The following is a 5,968-nucleotide window of genomic DNA, read 5'->3' as shown; positions in this document are numbered from 1 at the left end:
CAGTGTTTCAGTATGTCAGTATTTATTTATTAATATAAAAAAAGAATTTTTATAAACAAAAAATTACCAAAAAATTATTTCAAGAGTTTAATTCAAATTATAAATTACCAAATAAAATTTATAAAAATTAATTTAAAGAGTTTAAATAAAATTACAAATTACCTAATAAAATTCTTGTCTCACATTGGTTTTAAGTAAAAAGGATTACATAGAAGCCTCCTATAAAACTATAGACATAAAGAAATAATAATCACACCTTCCTCAACCTTTTGGCTAAGATCAAGTGTAGTACAATTTTTTTTTGGCTCGGCTTTTTGGTTAATCTTTCTTGGTCTTTTGGTTAAGATTAAGTGTAGTACTACTTTCTTGACCTTTTGACTTTCAAATTTTTTTATTAATATAAAATTAATTTAAAAAGTTTAATTAAAATTACAAATTACCTAATAAAATTCATTTTTTTTTGTACCATATTGGTTTTAAGTAAAAAGGATTACATGGAAACCTCTTATAAAACTATAAATCTAAAGAAATAATAATTACACCTTTCTCAGCCTTTTGGCTAAGATCAAGTGTAGTACTAAATTTTTTTGGGTCGGCCTTTTGGCTAACTTTTCTTGATCTTTTGGCTAAGATCAAGTACAGTACTACATTCTTGATTTTTTTGCTTTCAATATTTTTTTATTAATATAAAAAAAGAGTCTTCATAAACAAAAAGTTACCTAAAATTTATTTTAAAAGGTTTAATTCAAATTACAAATTACCTAATAAAAATTAATTTAAAGAGTTTAATTCAAATTACAAATTACTTACTAAAATTTAATTTTCTTGTCCCACATTGGTCTTAAGTAAAAAGGATTACATGAAAGTCTCTTATAAAACTACAGAGCTAGAGAAATAATAATCATACCTTTTTCGGCCTTTTGGCTAAGATAAGATCAAGTGTAGTACTACTTCGACCTTTGTGCAAAGAGTTTCAGTATTTCAGTATTTATTTATTAATATAAAAAAAATAGTTTTTATAAACTAAAAATTATTTAAAGAGTTTAATTCAAATTACAAATTACCTAATAAAATTCATTTTTTTTATCCCACATTAGTTTTAAGTAAAAAGGATTATATGGAAGCCTCTTATAAAACTATAGACATAAAGAAATAATAATCACACATTTCTCGGCCTTTTGGCTAAGATCAAGTGTAGTACTAAAAAATTACCTAAAAATTATTTTAAAAGGTTTAATTCAAATTACCTAATAAAATTTATAAAAATTAATTTAAAAAGTTTAATTCAAATTACAAATTTCTTAATAAAATTCAATTTTCTTGTCCCACATTGGTTTTAAGTAAAAAACCTCTTATAAAACTATAGAGCTAGAGAAATAATAATTACACATTTTTCGGCCTTTTAGCTAAGATAAGATCAAGTGTAGTACTACTTTCTCGGCCTTTGTGCAAAGAGTTTAAGTATTTAAGTATTTATTTATTAATATAAAAAAAGAGTTTTATAAACAAAAAATTAACTAAAAATTATTTAAAGAGTTTAATTCAAATTACAAATTACCTAATAAAATTTATAAAAATTAATTTAAAGAGTTTAATTCAAATTACAAATTACCTAATAAAATTCATTTTTCTTGTCCCACATTGGTTTTAAGTAAAAATGATTACATGAAAATCTCTTATAAAACTATAGACTTAAAGAAATAATAATCACACATTTTTCGGCCTTTTGGCTAAGATTAAGTGCAGTACTATTTTTGGGTCAGCCTTTTGGCTAACATTTCTTGGTCTTTTGGCTAAGATCAAGTGTAGTACTACTTTCTCGACCTTTTGGCTTTCAGTATTTATTTATTAATATAAAAAAATAATTTTTATAAACAAAAAATTACCTAAAAATTATTTAAAGAGTTTAATTCAAATTACAAATTACCTAATAACATTTATAAAAATTAATTTAAAGAGTTTAATTCAAATTACAAATTACCTAATAAAGTTTATTTTTTTTCTCCCATATTGGTTTTAAGTAAAAAGGATTACATGGAAACCTTTTATAAAACTATAGACATAAAGAAATAATAATCACACCTTTCTCGGCTTATTGGCTAAGATCAAGTGTAGTACTAAATTTTTTTGGGTCGGCCTTTTGGCTAACCTTTCTTGGTCATTTGGCTAAAATTAAGTGTAGTACTACTTTCTCAGCATTTGGCTTTCAGTATTTATTTATTAATATAAAAAAGAGCTTTCATAAACAAAAAATTACCTAAAAATTATTTAAAGAGTTTAATTCAAATTACAAATTACCTAATAAAATTTATAAAAATTAATTTAAAAAGTTTAATTAAAATTACAAATTACCTAATAAAATTTATTTTTCTTGTCCCACATTGGTTTTAAGTAAAAAGGATTACATGGAAATCTCTTATAAAACTATAGACCTAAAGAAATAATAATCACACCTTTTTCGATTTTTTGGCTAAGATCAAATGTAGTACTAAATTTTTTTGGGTTGGCCTTTTGGTTAACCTTTCTTGGTTTTTTGGCGAAGATCAAGTGTAGTACTACTTTCTCGACCTTTTAGCTTTCAGTATTTATTTATTAATATAAAAAAGAGTTTTTATAAACAAAAAATTACCTAAAAATTATTTAAAAAGTTTAATTCAAATTAAAAATTACCAAATAAAATTTATAAAAATTAATTTAAAGAGCTTAATTCAAATTACAAATTATCTATTAAAATTCATTCTTCTTGTCATACATTAGTTTTAAGCAAAAATGATTACATGGAAGCCTCTTATAAAACTATAGACGTAAAGAAATAATAATCACACATTTCTCGGCCTTTTGGCTAAGATCAAGAGTAGTACTAAATTTTTTTGGGCTAACCTTTTGGCTAACCTTTCTTGTTTTTTTGGCTAAGATCAAGTGCAATACTACTTTCTCAGCCTTTCGGTTTTCAGTATTTATTTATTAATATAAGAAAGAGTTTTTATAATTAAACAAAAAATTACCTAAAAACTATTTAAAGAGTTTAATTCAAATTACAAATTACCTAATAAAATTTATAAAAATTAATTTAAAGAGTTTAATTCAAGTTAGAAATTATCTAATAAAATTCATTTTTCTTGTCCCATATTGGTTTTAAGTAAAAAGTATTACATGGAAACTTTTTACAAAACTATAGACCTAAATAAATAATAATCACACTTTTTTCGGCCTTTTGACTAAGATCAAGTGTAATACTAAATTTTTTTGGGTTGACCTTTTAACTAACCTTTCTTGGTCTTTTGGCCAAGATCAAGTGTAGTACTATTTTTTCGGTCTTCTAGCTAACCTTTCTCGGCCTTTTGAATGGGCAAAGAGTTTTAGTCTTTCAGTATTTATTTATTAATATAAAAAATGAGTTTTTATAAACAAAAAATTACCTAAAAATTATTTAAAGAGTTTAATTCAAATTACAAATTACCTGATAAAATTTATAAAAATTAATTTAAAGAGTTTAATTCAAATTACAAATTACCTAATAAAATTCATTTTTCTTGTCTCACATTGGTATTAAGTAAAAAAGATTACATGAAAGCCTCTTATAAAAGTATAGACCTAAAGGAATAATAATCACACCTTTCTCAACTTTTTGGCTAACTTTTCTCGATCTTTTGACTAAAATCAAATGTAGTATTACTTTCTCGGCCTTTAACCTTTTCAAATTATAGAAAGTCTAAAAATTATTACCTAATAAAATTCAAATAAAATATAAAAATTATTACCTAATAAAATTCGAATAAAATATTTATTAAAACTCTAACATGAAATACATTTCAAATATAGAAACTCTAAAAATTAATACCTAATAAAATTCAAATAAAATATTTATTAAAACTCTAACATGAAATATATTTCAAATTATAGAAATCTTAAAAAAAAAAGAATTTCTATAAAACTCTAAAAATTATTACCTAATAAAATTCAAATCACCTATTCTATCTATTTGTTGTTTCTAAAAAATATGTACTCTCTCTATATATAAGTCTTTTTTTGCCTTGCTACACAAAATATATTTCAAATTATAGAAACTCTAAAAATTATTACATAATAAAATTTAAATAAAATATTTATTAAAACTCTAACACGAAATATATTTCAAATTATAGAAACTCTAAAAATTATTACCTAATAAAATTCAAATAAAATATTTATTAAAACTCTAACACGAAATACATTTCAATTTATATATTTCAAATTATAGAAACTCTAAAAATTATTATCTAATAAAATTCAAATAAAATATTTATCAAAACTCTAATGCAAAATATATTTTAAATTATAAAAACCCTAAAAAAGAGTTTCTATAAAACTTTGAAAATTATTACCTAATAAAATTTAAGTTATCTATTCTATCTATTTGTTATTTTTTAAAAAATCTATACCTTTTCTATAAATGTCTTTTTTTGCCAACCTGTAATTATATCAGTTTTATATGTTTTTTTCCAAGGTACATGTAACTCCTAGATTATGCATTGTTTTATTATTTTTTATTTGTCTCACCCCCATATCATGCATTGTTTTATTATTTTTTATTTGTCTCATACCCAGTCTGGGTGAGTATAAGCTCAATAGAAAGTGTCTAAGACACACTTCTTATGGCCCCGTGAATCTACATATAGAATAGAAAACAAGAGAACGGGATAGGGGTGGCAAAAATCCCCAACCCGGTGGAGAACCGCCCCGCCCCCGCCCCATTTAAAGCGGGTTTGGAGAACCGTTTACTTAAATGGGGGTGGGAATAGGGGTTAAAAAAAAAAAACCGGCCGGTTTTGGGGCGGTTGCGGGGGACTCAGATCCCCGCCCCAAAACCAGCTCCGATTAATATATTAAATTACTAGTATACCCTTCCATGTTAATATATTTACAAAATTAACCTTCACTATATATATATATCGAAACCCTAGATTTCACTTTCAGTTTCAGACTTCACTTTCAAACGCTATATTTTGATAGTGGCTGCCGGCACTGATAGATCTGACCATCGATTTTTTTCAAAATCCCAGTATCTTGTGGTTTCTTTAGTGGTCAAAGGTTATCCCAAAAGGTATTCCTCTAAGATCCCCTCAGATTTGCTACTCTTTTTAGGTCTTGGCTTCATAGATTGGTAATTTTTATACATAGATTTTCTGTCTCTCTCCTTTTTTGGTCTGTTTCTGTAATAAAGATTGAACTCACCTACATGGATTTGATGGGTTTGATTCAGTGTTTTCCACCTTTGTCTGGAGGATTTAAAGTGATTCTTGGGTTAGGGTTAGATATTGTCTTCATCTAGCTGTATATCTTTCTTTCTCTATACACAGAGATCCAATAGGCAATGGTTCTATATTTTTTGTTTTGGTTTTTTTTTTTTTTTTTTAAATATGTTTGCTTCTTCTTCTTGATATTTTTATCTAAAATACAGAACATTCATTTTTTTTCCCGATAAGTTGGGGTTTCTGAATATTGTTTCCATTTTATGAATCTATTTCCATGTTCTTTCTCAATCTATGACAACTTAGGGGTTTCTTTTATTTATTTATTTTATGGCTGATTTTATTGTGGGATTGATACGACAATGATGTGGTTCTGTAGATTTATGTGGTGCTGCAGATTGATACGACGATGATATGAATCTATTTCCATTTTCTTTCTCAGATTTATGTGGTTCTACAAAACTTGCGTAGAATCAAAAAATCAAAAAATCAAAAAATTTGAAAATTTTAAATTTAACCGGTTATGGGGCGGGGGCGGGGGCGGGGCAGCCGGGGGCGGGGCGGGGGCAGTTATGGGGATTAGAAGCAAAAACTTAAACTGTTATGGGACGGTTTTGGGGGTACCAAAATTAAACGGGGGCGTGGATGGGGAATGAAAAACCCGCCCCAAACCGCCCCATTGCCATCCCTATACCCAGATCATGAATTATTTTATTAATTTTTATTTGTCCCATACC

Source organism: Cornus florida, unplaced genomic scaffold, assembly GCF_030987335.1.
Source record: "Cornus florida cultivar Cherokee Brave unplaced genomic scaffold, ASM3098733v1 CherokeeBrave_3.0.0_Hap2_Chr08, whole genome shotgun sequence".
In the NCBI taxonomy this organism is placed as follows: Eukaryota; Viridiplantae; Streptophyta; class Magnoliopsida; order Cornales; family Cornaceae; genus Cornus; species Cornus florida.
Note: the sequence above shows the minus strand (reverse complement) of the source record.